Here is a 21,496-nt window from a genome sequence, read left to right on the forward strand (position 1 = left end):
ATAAAGGATTTAGTGACTAAAGCTTTTAAAACCTCCTCAACAGAGTATCTGCTTTTCTCACTGTATATTTCAATGAAACCATTAAAACTGGACTCTTAGGTGAGCTCTTATCGCTTCTACTTAATCTGAAAAGAGTAATTTATAAATTTATAATATAACAAGCTGAACACACATGAGACATTCATATTTCAGCATTTTTGAATCAGAAGAAGTCTTCAAAATTGCAAGTATCACCTTCCTTAGAAATGAGTGGATTTGATCTGCCTGCCCTGATGAGTAATGATGCTCAGTGCCTTTCCATGTACTTTTCGGCCATCGGTATGTCTTCTTTGGGAAAAATGTCTATTCAGACCTTCTGCCCACTTTTTATTTGAATTGTTTGTGTTTGTTTTGCTAATGAGTCGTAGGAGTTCTTTATCTGTTTTGGATATTAGCCCCTTATCAGACATATGATTGGCAAATATTTTCTCCCACTGAGTAGGTTGCCTTTTAACTGTGTTGATGGTTTCCTTTGCTGCACAGAAGCTTTTCGGTTAGATGTGGTCCCACTTTGTTTATTTTTGCTTTTGTTGCTTCTGCTTTTGATGTCAGAATAAAAAAATCACTGCCAAGACCTATGTCAGGACCTTACCACCTGCAGTTTCTTCTAGGAGTTGTATGGTTTCAGGTCTTATGTGAGATACCACTTCACAACTGTTAGAATGGCTATTGTCAAAAAGACGAGAAACAAGTGGTGAGGATGTGGAGAAAAGGGAACCACCGTGCATTGTTGATGGAAATGGAAATTGGTGCAGTCACTGTGAAAAACAGTACCAAGGTTCCTTAAAAAATTAAAAATAAAACTACCATATGATCCAGCAATTCCATTTCTCAGTATTTATCTGAAGAAAACAAAAGCACTAACTTGAAAAGATGTATGCACCTCTATGTTCACTGCAGCATTATTTACAATACCCAAGACATGGAAACAACTTAAATTGTTCATCAGTGGATGAATGGATAAAGAAATTGTGGTATATGTGCACAGTGGAATATTATTCAGCCATAGAAGAGAAAGAAATCTTGCTTTATGACAACATGGGTGGACCTAAAGGGCATTCTCCTAAATGAAATAAGTCAGAGAAAGACAAATATCATAGAATCTCTCTTATATGTGAAATCTAAAACTAACAAAAGAAACCAAGCTTATTAAAAAAAAAAAAAAAAAAGAAGGAAATGGAATACTACTGTTGACCCTTGAACAATGCAAGGGGTGGGGCACTGACCCTCTGTGCAATTAAAAATCTGCATATAATCTGTAGCCGGCCCTCTGTACATGCAACCCCTCCACACCTGCGGTCTGGCATCCATGGATTCAACCAGCCTTGACTCGCGCAGTACGTAGTATTTACTATTGAAAAAAACGCACGTATAGGTGGACCCTTACAGGTCAAACCTATGTTGCTTAAGAGCCAACTGTAATCTCATAATCTAAATACTGTTAGTGCTATGCCCAAAGGGCTAATCACCAAAATTATATTGATATTTTTATTCTAAAACTAAAATTTATTCTTAAAGAAGCAAAAGTTTGTCGGTGGTTTTCACTGGGTTGGAATGCCTGTTAATTTGAGATTGTAACTCAGATTTGTTCAAATCCTATACAACCTAACTGCTGTAGAGGAAACTGTAAGGATAAACAGAGTAATAAATAATTCTAAAAATAATGTTAAAGAATATTAAGATGAAGACCTTTTAAAAATAGGCCTAATTACAATGACTTAGATACACATTAGATATTTCTAAAAATTGGTTTAAAAATTAAAGAAAAAACTAACATAAAGCTGAAGTCATTTTAAATGATGTGTTTGTTAAATTTTTGACTAAAAACTTTAAATGCATCTTAGTTTTAACAAGTTTATTCAATACTGAATTCTGACACTTAGGTACCAGTTTAATATAAATATTTTTCCTTGACCAAATATTTGTTTACCACCATGTACCACCAGGCTCAATTCTACACTAGTCTCTTTTCAAAGTAAAAAATGCAATGAGTTTTCTTAAGAGACTGAGCTCTGAAAACACATTTTCAATAGTCTTGCCAGTTTCATAAACAGCTGGTGGTAGAGGGCATTGCTGTTATAAAAAACAGTGTTGTGGGTCATGTTTTCATTTCTTTTTTTAGTCTGTTTTCTTACCAACAGCCTCACTTCCATTTGGCCTGATCTAATTGCTTTCAGATTATAAGTCAATACAGGTTAACACGACTGACGCAAGAAGCTAGAATGAAAAAAAAAAAAAAATCCCTGAAGTTATCAAATAATTCTATACACTGAAATTTACTTACAAATGTGCTGCTGTAATTCAAAGCAGAAGGAATGGACCGATAATATAGAGCAACACATCCTGTCAATGGCTATTAAGTAATAGAGTAAAAAATTATTTCATTAGTCTTTTTACCTATTAATTGTGAATAAAAGAGATTTTTTAATCACAAAAATTGGAAAAATGTAAGTGACTTGTTACTTTTAGGTTAACTTTTGATCGCCCCCTTATTTAAATCTACAGAATTAATTCCCTTTTTATAGCATCATCACCTTTGGATGATAAATATCACAGCTTATATTAAGGAGAGAGTAAAACAACCTTTCTCTCTCATTATCTACTATTCTTTTCCTTTTTATTATCTACATGTTATTGTATTTATTTATTTATCTCCCAGCTTTGCTGAGATTTCACTCTTTACATTACCTGATGGCCAGGCTTAGTAGGGCATGGTTATGTGGAAGGATTTTGCCTAATCCCAAAGAACCAGGGCAAGAAGTAAGAGAAAATATTATGCAGAGACATGTACTTGGAGCTCTTCCTAAAAGCAGAAAGAACTCATGTCTCCCAAAGGAAGTGGGAGAAATACCATCACTCAGCACACGAGCATCAAGACACACGCAGAGCAGGTGTTTCGTGGAGTAAATGGAGTGACTTGAGGGATGGACTGCAATAAGGGTGCAGAAATTGAAGATCGTGCCTCCCATTTTCCATAAGAAATTTTAAAACTTCCTTATAAATTCTTGCCTTAACCACCTTTAACTTCACAGTAAAATACCCTTGGAAAACATACCATTCATCTTTCCATGTATTTATAGCTCAAATATGTATTCGGGATTTTCCAGTAAGAATAATATACTATTCTTACTTTGCCTGAATTCACACAGGAGTAATTCTCTACAGAACCACACTTCATTTACTTTTTAAGTGTGTAACTCTGGAATTGATTTGAATATAATGAAAATTCTGTTAAATGCACTTTTGTTGAACAGCATAATAAACCTCACTTTAATAATCAAAATGTAATCCAGTCATTCGTCTTCTTGGAGAACATTGCATGCCTGGTGTAAAAGGTAAGGGAGCTCCGAGTGTGCCATTTCTCCTGTTTTAATGTCAAACCAAAGCCAAGAAAGAATTATAATTTATGGCATGTACGTTGTTTGCTAAAACCAAACTCATAGCGCTGTATTTATGCCCTGGGTGCAAAATTGCTTAAATGGATAGAAGTTTAAGAGTGCCTTTATTTTACAACTTCACTGGTGAGAACTGTATAAAGGGTATGTAAAAATGGTGGAAATTCTAAGACATCTTGGGGAATTACAAAGAAAAGTACATAAAATTACAGTGTGAGGAAATTTCAGGAACACGTTTTGCACTACTGAACCCTGGTAAGACCCTAATTGAAGAGTGGAACTCATTCAGGCCTTCTCATTTACAAAATAATAATTACTTTTATTTTTCACTTTTGTTTAAAGCTTTCACATAAATACACTTGGAGGTAAGCCTTATTCCTTTCAGAATACTACTGAGATTTAAAGATTCAATGGTTAAACGAATGAAGGGTTTAATGCACAAAAAAAAGAGAGAGAGATCTTTAGAAAACGAACATGACTTGTCTATTCCAGTCTAATCTTAATCTCTCCCCAAATAGAGCATATTACTGTGGAATATTTTCTTCATTTGAATGTCATCATCTAGAAATAGTCTCCCTTAGAGTGGATGATTCTTCCTTAACAGCACATGGATTCTGACTGCTTTCATTTCAAAAATAATATGATTGCATTCTTAGGAAAAAAATAAACCTAAGTTCCTGAAACAACCTGGTTGTATTCACGTTAGGTACGCCAGTGACCCTTAATTATTACACACATATTATGAATTATATGTAATGAGCTGCACTTACATTCTCCACCGCTGCCCAGACCAGAAACTGCAGGACCAGCTTTGATTCCACCCAGACTCAAATCTGTAAGATTCTCTTTCTTAATTTGCATTCAGAATACCACCACCATTTGACCTGGATTGTCTGGGAGGAGCCAGGAATTTAAGCTCTTTGTAGAGGTCATGCCCGAGGCACAAGAAGTCACGGTTTGAATTACGAGTGGGATTGCGTTCCCTGTACACTCTAAGGCAGTGGCTGGCAACCGTGCCAGAACTTCGGAAGCACCTGGGGAGCTGTATAAAAAAAAAAAAAAAAAATACTGATGCTTGAATCCCACCCCCAAAGATTCTGATTTAGTTGGTCTGGGGTATGTCCCGGGCAGAGTTCTGGGTAAGAGTTCCCCAGGTGATTCTAATGAGCAGCCACGTTGGGGAACTACTCAGCTTATAATTGCCTTGCAGAGAGGAATGTGCGCACGACTGGACTTTGAGAAGGTATGTGGATGAGAGAGGAGAACATCTGAGACTTCTGACAATGTGTGGTGATTACCATAGAAAGATGACACTTTTAGCAAAACATTAAACAGATGTTGGCAGTGAACAGTAGGCAGTGTTGCTGTACTGATGTGTCATATGGTGTTGCCTTCTGCGTCGTCATTTTCAGTACACTCCGCAGTGTTGGTCACCGGGGGGATGGCGACGTGACGGCTGGGATGATGTTCTGTCTCCACCAATCCACCGCCGCATGTCAGGAGGGCCCCTTGACAGTCCCGCCACATTCTATTTTAATTCCTTAATTAACTTTCAGTCTCCCGGTTTAATCTGAATCTCTCTGAGAAAGACTTTATCTTTTTTCACCCCTGTGTCTTCAGAACCTTGTCATGTGCCTGACAACTAGCTAAAATTCAGCAAATGTTTGTTGAATGAATATGGAATAATGACCAACTTGAGTGAATAATTTAAGATTACTTTCGCAACTAGTTCAGTCTTTATTCGGCAAATAAACAAAATGATCTGACCTGAACACTTTCTCCTCTCTTGCCCTAGAGTTTTACAAATTGAGATTCTCCTTTAAAGTCTCAGATGAACTCTTGGAGACCCCAGGACTCAGCTGGAGCCTCCTTTATTGGCTCCTTTATCCCTTTCAAGAAGCTTCTGAAAGAAGTAATATGAAAAGTGACATCAAGGATAATAAATATACTGCAAATTCTAGGAAAGAGTTGCCTTGATAAAGCTTCTCCGACTTAAGTAGTTCATCTTGGCGATCTAAGAGCCATTATCCAAGAGTTACTTCTGCCCTTGGGAAGAACCACATGATGTTAAAAGATTAGAGTAGTGTGACAGTGCCAGCTTATGTGAGGAAAAATTCTTCACGGACAGCCGGGAAATACTCTTATCGATATACTATTGACTAGTCCCATCTTCAGATTTAACAACGAGAGTGCTCTGCTCAGTTTTTGTTTTTGTTTTTGTTTTTGTTTTATTGAGTTATAGTCAGTTTACAATGTTGTGTCAATTCTCTGCTCATTTTAATTTGGGTTTCCCCTGACACTCCCAGCCGCTTTCTACTCTCTTCTACGATTTGCCCTCTTATTACATTCTGCCCTCTTCTTCATCACTCCCCCTCTATCATATTGATTGAATTCTCTCAGTCATCTCTAGACCCACATTAACACTTCTTAAAAAATTACTGTTTCACCCTGTGCTCAAGTCCTCTAATTTAGGTGACGTGAGTTCCAGTGGTCACCCTCAGCACTCCACTGCTGTCACCTACGAACCTGAAAGCCACTCACCTCCACCCACATTCCTTGAGGACTTTGGCAACAGTTTTGTTCACAACACCATCTCTCATTTTCCTGGACCACTGTTACTACCCAGTTGTACTTTTTGTCCATAACAACGTTCATTTCCAGCTCACGCTTCAGATAATCTCCAACCAGAAATACCTATCCTGTCATCCCAATGAACCTACCCTTTGCCGTAATTTGGAACTCCTTTCATAAATCTCTTCTGCCCCACTCTTTCCCCTACTGATGCAATTGGCTTTATGGTACATCCTTTCAACAACTCTGTCTCTCTTTTTCACTCCATTGTCTCTATAGCATATCTTTCAAGCAGAGCCAAGCCATTTCCAACTCTGTATTTGTCCAGCTCTAAATCATCTGATATGGCAACCACTCGCCACGTGGTCTACTGGGCACATGCAATATGACTACTATGAACTGAAATGTGCTACATGAATGAAATACACACCAGAATTCACTGACCTTGTACAAAAAAATGTAAAATCTCATTAATTACCTTGGTTGGGATAATTATTCATAATGTGTGTGTATATATATATGTATGTAAACACACACATACACATATATATCAAATCATCATATTGTATACTTTAAAAATATACAATTCTATTTGTCAATCATATCTCAATAAAGCTGAAAAAATTTAAAAAATAAAACCACATATATGGCTTGCTTGTGTGGTCTGCATTATATTTCTGTTGAGCAATGCTGATTTACATATGCCAAGGTACTTACTGTCACTGTCAACTCCTGAGCATTGAACTTGGTGAGAAAAATTATACAAATAGGTGTATTTCTAACCTAAAATGTCCATTTCTAGCTTAAAAAGACCATCACTACTCTTAGACAACCTTTAACTTGTCTCAGAGAGCCCGAGCCCTCAACCAACTACCACAGTTCATACCACAAGTGTGCACAGAGTGCGCACCAAGCCGCAGCTCACCAGTCTAGGAGCTGAGGATGGAGCAGTGAACGAGAGATAAAACTCCCTACCCTCATGTTGGCATTAGGTGAAAAACAAAGCACATTAGTAAATTATGTAGTTTGTTATGTAATTTGAGTGGATAGGCTAAATCAAAAACGTGATTCAGGCAATGGGGATAGAAAATGTCCACGGGGGAACAATGTGGAAGTTTTAGATATCGTCCTAAAAAAGGCCTCAGTGAGATGTGGCATCCGAAGGAGTGAAGAAGATGAGCCAGGACTCTTGGGGAGGAGCCTTCTGGGGAAAGGGAACTTCAAGTGCAAAGTCCTGGCTGACTGGAGCACAGCTGGGGGCCTGGATGGAGCCAGGGAGCCAAGGAAAGAGAAGGCAATGCTCAGAGAGTTTGTGAGGGAGTGGTGGGTGTAGGGGCGGAACACAGGCAGATCGGATGGCTCACCATATGGATTTTGGCTTTTTTGTCAAGTATTTGGAGGGTCAGTGAAGATCACTTTATAAAAGACATAAACTTAATTGGTTTTACTAATTTGTCTAAAGAAAAAATAATGTGTCAAGCAGAGAGGGAGACTTTAGCCAGGAGAGTCAGAATAGAAAGAAAGAAAAAGAAAAAAAAAAAACAAAACACACATTATCAGAGATCCAGAATCACCTCTTCGCCCTCTTCCCACAGCAGCGGGGTGCACGGGCACACACGCCAACACATACTCTTGAGTCTTTAGCCAGCTCTTTGGAGACAAGAGAAGCTGTTTGACCTAGCTATGTGGCTACCAGTTTAAAATGAACATGACTATGCCTTAAACACAAAAATAGGACCATAATAACAACAGATGTGGCTGAAAAGTTAGAGAGTTTGGCAAGGGTATCATTAAGGAGTATGGGTTCATATGGCTCAGAAGAAGGGACGTACAGTAATGGGGAAAATACAGAGTTGCTTCCTGCTGAGACGCCCCAGTTAACCAGTGACACTGGTAACTCGTACCTCTGGTCACTGATTAGTCTGGAAAGTACACGAGTCGCGCTGTTCACTGTCATCACTCAGCCCCAGCCCTGGGTCTCTTTACTTGCAACAGCACAACTTTCTGCATCATTTGCCCTCCCTTATGTGCATGAAAATTTTAAGTAACAATTAACATTACTGTGAATACATTATATTACTCTGTTACATTTCTCTCTCAATCGGGAGAACATTTTTCCTTCTATTCATGTTGTCTGATTATCCTGCCCATTAACTATTAGATTGTTGTGGAATTCTTATTTTAAATGTTGTAGTTCATTTACTCATTAATGTACGCAGTCACAAATATTTATTGAGTTCCATCTGCATGCTAGGCATTAAGAATCAGTAATAAGTTAAACAAACTTTGTCAATGGCTTATAGTCTAAAATTTGCTTCGATTTTTCTTAAACTTGGTTATATTGTTCCTAAAGCTGTGTCCACTTTTTAATATATCAATTTTTCAGTACCTATTTTAAGAAAATAAAATTACTTTCAAAGAATTACATAGAAGTTTCTCTCCAATTTGTTTATAAAATAATTACAGATGTTTTTAAAAGTGTGTTTCTTATCTTCCTTGGTGTTTAGCATGGAAAGCAGATACCTATCAGAGACACTTACTGAGGGAGATAATATTCTTAGTTTTACTTTTGTTAAAAACAAAATTCAACTGAGTAAATGTGAAGATCTAATTGGCTTCATTAGGCAATTCCTGAATCGGGCAGCGTCCCATCTACTGACCAGCCCTGCGCTCAAGGCGTTGTGAGGGAAGGGAAGATTCTTATGGGAAGAAGGGTGGGGCAAGGGAGCTATTAGCAAAAGAAAAGAAGGGGTTATTTTTAGGCCAGGGCACCTTTTGGGGGGTGTGGGTGAAGGGAGAGGAATTGCAAGCATTTTATGTGTAGATTGCCTCCTTCCTCCAGGGCCCAAGGGCTCCGCAGGGCGGGTTACCTCCTTGGTGCCGACCAGAAAATTCCAGACTGGTTGCTTACGCTTACACTTCCTGCGAAGGCCAGCCAAAACTACAATTAAATTAGGTATTAAATCCAGGTTTGGTATCGCGGGCTTCAGCGCAAGTGATGCCATCTGGGGCCTGTGGTTTTTCTCTTTAATACCTTTGATCAGAGATGGACATACCATGGAATTCAGGAAGCTTACGTTGCAGGGCCCCTGACTTCCAGAGAGACCTGTCAACATATGCATGTGGGCATCTACAATTTAAAAGTTTTTTCAAAAATTATATACTTTAACCAAAAGTATTGAAGATCCGTGTCTCTTTCCATCATGACTTTCCTCCACAATATTTTTCTTATTTGGGGTTTCACTGGAATGGATCCAGGTAACATGGGAAGGAAAATATGCTGGGGGATGTACAATTTGGAAAAACATTGTTGGGAAAGTGTCTGTAAAATAAGAAAGAAACGGTAAACTCCTGAACTGAAACTACATATGAATATTAAATTTATGTAGTAAAGGCCTGAGGAAAAATGTAGATAAAATTAATGAAATACAAAACAAAAGTAATAATAAATTAAAATAATTCTGACACGGAGGTGCTATTTTGTAATGAAAAATGATTTCAGATCACACCAAAAACAGTAAGTCACATAAAAGCAGCAATACATTTTGAAAACAGGTAATGAATAGGCTTTTGAATTGTTTGACAATCCAATTAATGAAGTGGCATGAATCATATAAACGTGTTGGACAAATATTTAAATTTCTTGCTGATGTGACATGAAATACTGATACAGACACAGATAACATAAAAATCACAACGCAGCCCTAAAACCGGGACCTCAGTGACACATTGGCTAATGACTTTCATCAGTTCAAGGAGGGTTTAAGATGAGGTTCTGCAGAAGAAAAATCGAAGTGTCCTGAAATCCTACATCTTAAACAACATTCATCTCTCACAGTTTTGGAGGCTGGGGAGTCCATGTTCAAGGACCTGCAGGTTCAGTGTCTGGTGAGGGCTGGCTCCTGCTTGCAGGATCGTAATAGAAAGAACTGGAGAGTTCTCTGGTGTCTCTTCTTCTACGAAGAGGGTGGGATGAGTTCCCTTAGAAGAAGAGACACATGCCCTTATGACCTACTCACCTCCCAAAGGCCCCACCTCCTAGTACTATCACATTAGGGGTTAGGATTTCTACACACGAATTTAAGGGGGACACCAACATTCCATCCCTAGCAGTATATGAGAAATGAAATAAACAGAGTCTTGTGACAGAGAGTAACAGGAGAAAGGAATGTTCTTTTAGGAAAAGTGGATCTCCCTAAGAATGAGAATTAAATGTTACACCTGAGAAGGAGGCAGTTATGAAAACAAAATCCCAGGAAGAAATCCATGCAGAGGAAACAGCAAGTACAAAGTCCTAGAACAACCTTGGGTGTTTTAAGTCTTATGCCTACTTCTTAATAAGCTTACCACCTTCTTTCTTATTTGGCTTTAATTAAACAGATTTTTACAAGATTCCCTCAGTCTAATAGAGTAACTGTGTTGAGGAACATCCACTGCATGTCTAGTATCTCCCACCGCCTGTGCTACAACTAATAAGTCTCAAAAGACCCCTGGAATCCTGTTTAAAATGAGCTTCCACGCAACTCAGTATTTCTCTTGAATTAATTATGAGGAAACAAGAGGAAACAACATGTGACGAGACCTGACAGCTAATTGCATCACTAGCAAAGGAAGAGCCCTTGTTAGGGCTGGGACAAGACGACTCGTGACCTAGTGCTTGCTGAAGAAATGTCAGACTCGGCAGCTCGCTGAAGCAGCTCTTTGAAAAGTAATGCAGCAATTCATCACCTTCATAATTGATAATACACCCTACAAAATGATTTCATTTAAGGACAGACAAATAAAGGAGACCATTTGGAAGGATGTAATGAATGTGAACAACCAAAGAAATCTGAAATAGAAAAGCGCGCTATGAGAATAATGGTCGGCATGAAGTCTATTAATACGCGCTTTGTCTTGGTCAGAGGGTCAGAGGAAGATCGCGGGAGTCTGTCTATGTGAAAACCGCAGTTCTTTCACTTAGTAGCTCTTTGACTTTGAACATCCATTTAAACTTTTTGTACCTCAGGTTCTCAACAATGAAATAACAGTAACATTCACCTCATCTGTTTAGTGTAACCATACATCACAGGACCTTGTAAATAATAGCAACTGTTATCATTGTTGCATTTTTTTTAAAAAAATTACATTTCCTAATTTTTTACCTGTTTCACACAACTCCAATAAGTGGAAACAAATCATCTTCAGGTGATTTGGTTAAAAAATGATGCCTTCAGGCATGATGGTATTAACTATGATCTCTTTCCTTTCTTTTGGTTACATGTAAATCTATGTAGAAAAATCTAAAAGTTTAGAGTAAACTAAATGCAATGCCGTTAATCTTAAACATAAAATAATGATAAAACCTGTATCTTCCACTGAAAATGAATTTCAGTGAGCTGAGCTAACTGAAATATACCAAACTATTGCAACACTACTCCTGTGGTAATTCTTGGTGATGTAAAAAAAATACGTACATGATCCTTCCAACACCCCGGGACCTCTCCAGCACCTCCCTGCCTCTCCTTCCATGACCGCGTTCTCCCTCACACTGCAACCTCTCAATTCCAAATCGCATCTTAGACCTTGTCGTTGTCAGTGACTGCAGGTGCAGCCCACTTTCTGGCTGCCCTCAACTCACATTCCAGGACATTTCCCTTGTTCTGATGCTAATAAATTCTTAGATCCCACTAGAATTTGGGGTTTGTAGACTTGCTTTTTCACTCTTTTTCACTTTCATTTCCTCACTTCTTTCCTTAAGGAGCTTAAAGTCCAATTACTATAAGGATTTCTTTTTTTTTTTTTTTTTTTTTGCATCCAACCTCAACTCTCTGTTCCCTCCCTACATTTGTCCTTGTTTGGCTACACCTCCACCCTGATTAAGTCTAACTCTCCACCTACTCTGCATCTGTACCAGAAACTGTGCTGGTGAATTTGACAAAAAGAAATACACAATTAACTGACTGGTCTTATTAAATGCAGGAACCTCCTGCCTCAATTCAGTCTTGAGCGTTCCCGGCAATCATACAACGTGCTCCTAGTTTTTTCAGATGCATACATGCCTAGATTGCTCCCTGGCATGTCCTCTTTTAATTCCCAATACCTCCTCCCCCATCATTTTTCTCTGCTGATGACTTAGCTTTCTGTTTCACTGAGAAAATGGAACAGAGTACAACTTTCATAAGCCCCATAACATTATTTATTCACTTGTTTGCAATTGTGCTAATTTGATCGATGTTTTCTGATAATGTGGATGTACTCTGTGCTTCCACCAAGGGCCAAACACCTCCCTGTGTATTTGATTCTAGAGATACCCTTTCAATTACTCAAGGACTTTTCTTCAGCAATATTCCCCCTTTCAAGTAGATTATTTGTTTTCCTTCTATTGAATTTTCCCATAAGACAATACACCCAATTGTATTTATATCACCTTAAAAATCGATCGGCTTCATTATTATCTCCAGCTGCCCCACAGTTCTCTCCTGTCCTTCACAGTAAAATACCACAAAAACATATCTTCAGTAGCCACCTGCTTTTTCTCTCCTCTCTCGAAAAACTTCAGCTGGGATTTTACACCTGTCACACCAATCAAACAGCTCTTGTCATCACCACGAATGTTAACGGTCATTCTAAAGCTTACTTTAAATCAGAGAGATTATCTTGGATAATTCACTTAATGAGGAAGCCTTAAAAGAAAGTTAGGTTTTTTCCCTAGGGAAAGACAGACAGACAGACAGAGGCAGATACTGACTGACTGGATCCCACCTCTGAATGCTATTTCCAGCTCATGCCCGTGGGGTCCCAGTGCGCTTGTGATCTTCCCGTCTTGTCTGCTTTATGGACTACAGACCGTGGACACGAGACTTGCCTAGCAAGACCTTACAATTGTGTCAGCCAATTCTTTACAATCAAATTCTCTCTCTCTCTCATTCTCCTCTTTACAGGTTTTATTTCCTTGGTTGAACCCTGACTGATAATTAGTACAATGCTTTTTAATAAAAATCATCTGCATTGAAAGAAAACACATGCTTGAACTATAACGTAGAACCTAAGCTTCTATAGAGAGTTTCTAAATTTGTATTTTTCTAACACTTTACTTTTTTAGAGTTGCTTTAGGTTCACAGCAAAACTTAGAGGAAGGTACAGAGGTTTCCCATATACCCCCGGCCCCGACACAGGCATCACCTCTCCCGTTACCAACATCTCCCACCCAAGTGGAATATTTGTGACAACTGGTGAACCTACATTTCCACATCATTATCACCCAAAGCCCATAGTTTATATTGAAGTTCACTGTTGGTGTTGTACATCCTATGGGTTGGGACAAATGTTTAATGATATGTATCCATCAATACAGCATCACACAGAGTATTTTCACTGCCCTAAAAATCACCTGTGTTCTGCCTATTCTTCCTCCTGCCCGCCTCAATCACTGATCTTTCTTACTGTCTCTAAATAGCTTTTTCCAGAATGTCATACAGTCGTAATTTTACAGTATGTAGCCTTTTCAAATTGGCTTCTTTCACTGTGTAATATGCATTTAAACTTTCTCCGTGTCTTTTCATGGCTCAATAGCTCTTTTTTTTTTTTTTTTTTTTTTTTAGTGCAGAATCATATTCTATTGTCTGGATGTACAACAGTTTATTCATCCATTCACCTATTGAAGGACATCTTGCTAGCTTCTAAGTTTTGGCAATTATGAAGAAATCTGCTATCAACATCCACGTGCAGGTTTTTGTGTGGACATAATTTTCAATTCACTTGGGTAAATAGCAAGGAGTGCAACTGCTGGATTCTATGGGAAGAGTATGCTTATTTTGTAAGGAACCACCCGTCTGTACTTCGAAAGGGGATTTTTCATTCCCACCAGCAATGAATGAGAGTTTGTGTTGTTCCACGTCCCCACCAGCATTTGGCATTGTCAGTATTCTGCATTTTGGCCATTCTAATAGGTGTGTAGTTGTATCTGGTTGTTTTAAATTGCATTCCTCTGATGACATAGGATATAGAGCATCTTTTCACGTGCAGATTTTTGCCATCTGTGTATCTTCTTTGATAAGATGTCTCCTAAGGCCTTCGGCCCATTTTTAATAGGGTTGTTTGTTGTCTTACATTGAAGCTTAAGAGCCCTTACATATTTTAGATACAGTCTTTCCTCAGATGTGTCTTTTGCAAATATTTTCTCCCAGTCTGTGTTTTTATTTTCTTAACAATGTCTTTTGCAGAGAAAAGTTTTTAATGTTATTAAACATTAAAATGTTATTAACATTTAATATTAAGTCCAGATTATCAAGTCTTTTTTTCTTTGTTGTTGTGTCTAAAAAGTCAATGTCAAAACCAAGGTCATTTAGTTTTCTCATATGTTATTTTCTAGGAGTTTTAAAGTTTTACATTTTACATTTAGGTCTGTGATCCATTTTGAATTAATGTTTTTGAAGGATGTTAAGTTCTTTGTCTATTTCTTTTTTTTTTTTTTTTTTTTTTGCCTATGGATGTCCAGTTGTTCCGGCACCATTGGTTGAAAAGACCTATAGTTTTTTTAATGGATGTTTCCTTTGCGTCTAGAGAAGGGCAAACCATTTCCTCTATTTCTTATATTGGCCCTGATTAAGATCCATCACAGTGATTTCTTGAAAAGGGTCAAGAGGAGAAAATTTCTCCCCCAACTGCACTCAAGTCTGTCTCCTTATAATGCAGTCAACTTAATTTCTTTTCTAGGCATGTTAAATAGAATAAAACTTAAGAAACAAAGTAAAAATTCTTCAGGAATAATTTTCCCTCTGCTACAGAGACAATGATAAAAATCTTTTGTCACATTTCATATTCACATATGCATTTCATAGTTTGTGAATTCATCATATTCCAGTAAATTCTCTATAAATTGTAGATACATAATATAAACACAGATAATTTTACTATTCTATGTCATATCAGTGTGACTTTACCACGTAAATAAGATTAAGTAAAATGTTTTGGAAAAAGAGATTCAACAGTGTGTTTCTGGCAAAATGTTACATAGAAGTTGATTTTAACTGCTGAGATCTGTCACCTACATAAAATCAAGTTCCCAGTGCTGCAAGTTTTTGGCCTCAGCATCTTTTCCATCATTCAGCCTGGTGCTCTTGCGGACCACAAGAGTATCTCATATACATAATGAATATTTTAATGAGCCTCTGATTCCAATCTTAGAAAATGGATTTCCTCTTCCTGTTTCCTAATAGTATTTATATTGCCTAAAGGAATTTAACCCTGACTCTTTTCGCCTCAAAATTCTTTAAGATGGAGTGCTGTGGTTTCATAAAATAAATTAGGTTACGACTTCATAACTTTATCAAGTTCAAATAGTTACATGTTAAATTTCCAAGACAGTGAGTCTACAGCCTACAACACACAGGGTACTTTGTCAATGTATGGTTTTGAATATAATATTTTACAAATTATCAAGAAGTAGTTTTATTTTGGATTACCTTATCTGTGAAAAAAAAAAAACAGTCACAGCTTCTCTCTTTGACTGAAAAACTGATGACTTTAGTATTTGAAACACATTTGCCAATTATTCATTTTAATGAGGCTCTAAAAGGCAGTATACATTTTTAAAACGACCAACTGCAGAAGGTCATGCATCTACATCTTGTTGTTCTAGGAATTAGCAACATGAAAAGAACAATGCAATATTTCAGAGCAGTTCTAACTCCAGTCAGAAGACTGTATCACAGTATATCTGTATTGTTCAGTAGCATATTTATCTATATATAACAGAAAACCTAAGCAAAGAGCATCTTAAAAATATATATGTTCATGTATAACTGAAAAATTGTGCTCTACACTGGAATTTGACACAATATTGTAAAATGACTATAACTCAATAAAAAAAGTTAAAGTTAAAAATAAATAAATAAATAAAACCTAATAATAATAATTGATTTGTCCCACACAATAACTCGGAAGACAGGAGACAGGGCCGGTGTGGCTGTTCAGGCTCTTTCTACCCTTTGTGTCTGCATCCGCAGCAGGTAGACCTCCGTCTCCACGCTTGTTAATTAATGGAAGCAAGAGTCCTGCTATTCGTGTGTGTGTTCCAGGAAGGGAGATAAAGAAGGTTTAAGGGGGAAAAAAAATTACACATAGTAAGACTTTTTTTTTCTTTTTTTTTGTGATTTAGGACATGCTCCACATTCAGGGACTTGAACGTTTCTCATTAGACGTTTTTCTATTGTGTGAACCACCCTACCCCACAACCCCGAGTTAGAAAGAATGTTATTAGATGAAGTATTTGGTTTACTAGCCCTTACAGCATGAAAAGGCAAGTAAGAAGAACGTTTGTAATAGACATTGAGTGAATTAACATCGTCAAGTCCTTTTTTTGTTTTGTTTTGTTTTGTTTTGTTTTGTTTTGTTTTGTTTTGTTTTTACTACTGTGTAACAAACCATCTCAGAACCTCGTGTTTTAAAATAACAATTTTATTTGATTTTCAAAAATTTCCAAAGAACTTAGGAAACGACCAACTGCTCAGTTTATCTTTGATCCACAAGGTATAAGCTAGGGACCAACTGCTCAGTTTATCTTTGATCCACAAGGTATAAGCTAGGGACCAACTGCTCAGTTTATCTTTGATCCACAAGGTATAAGCTAGGGACCAACTGCTCAGTTTATCTTTGATCCACAAGGTATAAGCTAGGGACCAACTGCTCAGTTTATCATCTTTGATCCACAAGGTGTAAGCTAGGGCTGTGGCAAGCACAGCAAGAGGATTACAACACAGAGCAGAGAAGCCATCAGAGTTTCCAGCAATATCACAATGTTGTAGAGACAAAATTCTGAGTTTGAGAATGCCAAGGAACCCCAAACTTGAAGGTTCAAAATCCTAGACAGAATGGAGGTACAGAGAAATGAATCTGGCATTCCAGTTTCCCCTGGATGCACATGCCAATTTCTTAAGCTGCCGAAGGCAAAGATACACACAGGTAAGTACAAAGCTTCTAAAAAGCAGAGTTTTGATCGTCCTTATAGTGCCAGGGAGACAAAAGTTGAAAATAGAGTCTGCCAAAAAGGAAATACTCTAGCATCTAGCATATCCCAGCTCTCAGCGGGGAACCTTTTAGGCTAACCTGGAGATCCAGGGGCTAATCAGAAGGACAGTCTTAAAAAATTATACTTAAGTGAGCTCAGTTTCTGCTCTACTCAAAAAGTAGAGACTCAACTCATTCTAGAGAAAAATATTATCAAATTTTCAAAAATATTTCATAGTTATCCAGCTAAAGTGGATTGACTAGTATATCCAAAAAATGGAAATGCTCAAGTCCTATCTCTGGTACCAGTGAATGTGACCTTATGTGGAAATAGGGCTTTGCAGAGGTAATCAAGCTGAGATGAGACCATCACAGGTTAGAGTGGAACCTATATCCAATGACTGGTGTCCTTTTAAGAAGAGGGGAGGACACACAGTGAAGCACAAACGCAAGAAATAACAGCGTGATGATGGAGTCAGGGACTGGAGTAATACACCTGTGAGCCATGGATGCCAAGGATCACCAGTAGCCACCGGAAGCTGGAAGAGGCAAGGAATGATTTCTTCCCTAAGGATTTCACAGAGAAGACAGACCTGAACACCTTGATTTCAGAACTGTGAGAGAATACATTTTTATTGTTTTTAGCTACCTACTTTGTGGTTCTTTGTTGTAGTAGCCTTAGGAAATGATCACATCCACATTCAACTAGATAGTACCAGGAATGTTCAGAAACAGACCTAGAGAAAATCAATAATGGATTCAGAGCAACAAATGTCACAATTATTACAATTATCATAACAACTATGGAAAATACATTCAAGAAAATATGTAAGATTTTGGAAACTTTTACCAGATAATTAAAATTTATGAAAAATGTCAGGTGAAAAGTCTAGAAATTTAAAAATATATATATAATAAAATTGTGACTCAGATAAATAATTTGAACAGCACATTGGAATCAACGAAAGAGAAAATTAATAAACCATTAGAAGGACTAGTAGAAAATATGTCAAAGGAATAAAACTATAGACAATACAGAAAAATATATGACATGGTGAAAAAGCCTAACGGTTGTATGACAGGAGTTCCAGCAAAGCAGGAGAGAAAAAATGAAGCAGAGAAATATTTGGAAAAATAAGTTAACAATTTTCTAAAACCAGTGAGAAACATCACTGTATATCTTCAGGAAACTCACTGAACACCAGTAGTGTATGTAAAAAGAAATCACTGTAGATTTTCATATCATAATGAAACAAAATATGAAAACAAAGATAACATCTTAAAAGAAGTCAGAGAATAAAGGCATATTCTTAAAAAGAGCAACAGCAAGAAAGAAGGCTAAATTTTTAATGATGACAATGGAAGAATACACTTATTGAAATTCCTAGTTTAATTCATATATAAGAAAAGAATAGTCAAATAGCAAAGATTTATGTATTCATCTCAGGAATGTAGAAAAAGAACAGAACATTAAACTCAAAGAAAGTAAAAGAAAAGCATAATGATAAAAACAGAAGTCAATGATAGAGATAATAAATACACAATGGAGAAAATCAACCAAGTAAAATATTTTGGGGGGGGAAGATTACTAAAATTTATAATTATTGTAAGATTAATCAAGAATAAAAAGAAAATAGCAGGAATAAAAAGAGGACAATATCACAGATTCTGCAGATTTTAAGAAGTTCCTAAGATGATATTATCAGTAACTATGGCCAATAAATATTAACTTTTTCAAGAAAATAAAACTACAAACTTTTTTTTTTAACCTTGGAACAGGCAAAGAATTTTTTTTAAACTGGTCTAAAATAAAGAAAAACATAAATTAACTGAACTACACTGAAACCAAGAATTTCTGTTCATTAAAAGACACACTATCAAAATTATGAAAAAGAAGCCACAGAATAGAGGAGGAGATTTGCAATATTTATATCTGACAAAGAACCTGTATCCAAAATACATAAAGAATTTCTACAAATGAGTAAGAACAATACAGAAAGTCCAAGTCTTCAAAATTAGTAAAAATCTTGAGTACTCACTTTACAGAATAGAACATGCACATTGTCAATAAATACATACAAATCTGTTCACCCTCCTAAGTCATCAAAAAAAAAAGACATCAAAACCACAGCATGATCCCATGCCACCAATGTGATAACCACTACAGTAGCAAAAGGAAGACTGACCATCAAGGCTGAAGGAGTGAGGATGAAGAGCAACTGGAGTGCTCCAGCAGCAGTGTTTACTCTTGCTCTCATCACTTTCAAAGACGCTTTGCCCTACACTCTGATGCAGTGATTTCCATCGTGAGGTAAATACCCATGAGAACTGTTTCCATAGTTGACCAAACAATGCATACAAGGATGTTCGTAACAGTGCTATTTATAATCAAAATAATAATAAAAAGCTGCAACCAGATGTTCACCATTAGCATAGAGAAAGATATTGTACATTACAACAAATACCACATAGCACTGAGAATGAATGAACAATTGCTATACTCACATCAGATTTGAATCTCACAAACACAATTCTGAATGGGTGAAAACAGACACATGCTATGTACTGAATGATTCAATTTATTAAAAAAAACAGACAAGGCACAAACCTATAGTGTTAGAATTCAAGATAACGGTTATTTTCAAGTGTGGCTTAATTACTGAGAGAGAATGAGTGGGGCTTTCTGAGGCACTGATCATATTCTATTTCTTGAGGTAGGTGCCAATTACATGTTTGCTTTCATTTTGCCAAAATGTACTGGCTTATGTACTTTTCTGTATATATATTTCCATAAAAGTTTATTTAAATATAAAATAATGTCAGTTAGAACCCACAACCAAAGCACTATGAAGCAGGTGGTAGAGGCCTAATCACCCCAGCTTTAGAGTCTGAAAGGTTTGGGTCTGAATGTTGGCAGTGCAATTCCTGGTCTCTGTGGCCTTGAAAAAATTACTTAACATCTCTGAGAACTCAATTTGGGCATCTTAAGAAATGGAAGAAGCAGTGTTTCTACAGTGGTCGGAATTCTCTTTAAGTCTCTCCTACTGTGATGCACTGGGTTGCCAGTTTTGCTGACGACTCTGCCCTCCTACTCTAGGTAATTTCCAGGACAAGTTGCCTGCCGGTTTTCTCTACTGGGTCATTTTGTTTCTCATTTTTCCAGGGCTCTGTAATGTGGCTGAATAACTAATGTGATCAATGAATGCATTTAAATCAAGGTAATAACCACTTATTTCTAATTTCTGAGGCACTATCTCAATGCCATACAATCTTTAAACAAATGGACCTTTAAAGGGATGGATAATTTGAGGATCCTAAGCTCTGTGGGAGATACTTTGGGACACACCACTTACCAGTGTGGCTCAGGCTTCACAGGATTCCCATCATTAAGTTAACTAACACATTCATCACCTCACATATTTACCGTTTTGTTTTGTTTTGGTGAGAAAGGTGAAGTTCTCTTTGCAAATTTCAGTTATACAAAACAGTATTTTCAAAGTTACCGTTAGAGCCTCAGCACTTACTCAGTTTATAACTGAAAGTTTGTACCCTTTTACCAACCTCTCTATGTTTCCACTACCCTCAGGCTCTGGCCACCAGAGTTATACTCTCAGTTTCTGTAAGTTCAACTTTTTTGTTTATTTGTTTTTTTCAGATTTCACATAAAGTTGTACCATACAGTGTTCTGTCTGACTTGTTTCCCTTTAAAAAAAATGACCTCCAGGTTCATTAATGTTGTTGCCAATGGAGGGATTTCCTTCTTTTTTAGGGTGAATCCCACATTTTCTTTATTCATTCATGTACCAATGAACACAAGTTGTTTCCATACTTCGGTTATTGCGAACAATGCTACAATGAACGTGGGAGTAGATACCTCTTTGAAATCCCTGATTTTGTCCCTTTGAATATATACCCAGAACTGGGATTGCTGGATCATATGGTATTTCGGGTTTTTGTTTGTTTTTCTGAGGAACTTCCATGCTGTTTTCCATAGTGACTGTACCAGCTCAGGCACCAGTTTACATTCTCACCAACAGTGCACAAGGGTTCCCTTTCTGCACATCCTCAGCCAGCATTTATAGCTTATTTTCTTGGCTGATGGCCATCCTAACAGGCGTGAAGTGGCATCTCATTGTGGTTTTGATTTGCATTTTGATGATTAGCGATGTTGAGCACCTTTTCATGTAACTGTTGGTCACCTGTATGTCTTCTTAAATAAAAAATGTTTATTTAGGAACTTTGCCCGTTCTTTAAAATGGGCTATTTGATTTTCGCTTTTGAGATGTATGAGTTCTTTGAATATTTGGATATTAACCCCTTATCTAATACGTGGTTCTCAAATCTTTCCTCCACTCTGTAGGCTGCCTTTTCATTTTGCTGATTGTTTCTTCTTGCTGTGCAGACGCTTTTCAGTTTGATGTAGTCCCACTTGTTTATTTTTGTCAGGCTTCATGTCTTAGCTTTACTGTTATCTCCTGTGTTATGTCTTGCCTGATACCCAG

Source organism: Camelus ferus, chromosome 30 (assembly GCF_009834535.1).
Source record: "Camelus ferus isolate YT-003-E chromosome 30, BCGSAC_Cfer_1.0, whole genome shotgun sequence".
NCBI lineage: Eukaryota > Metazoa > Chordata > Mammalia > Artiodactyla > Camelidae > Camelus > Camelus ferus.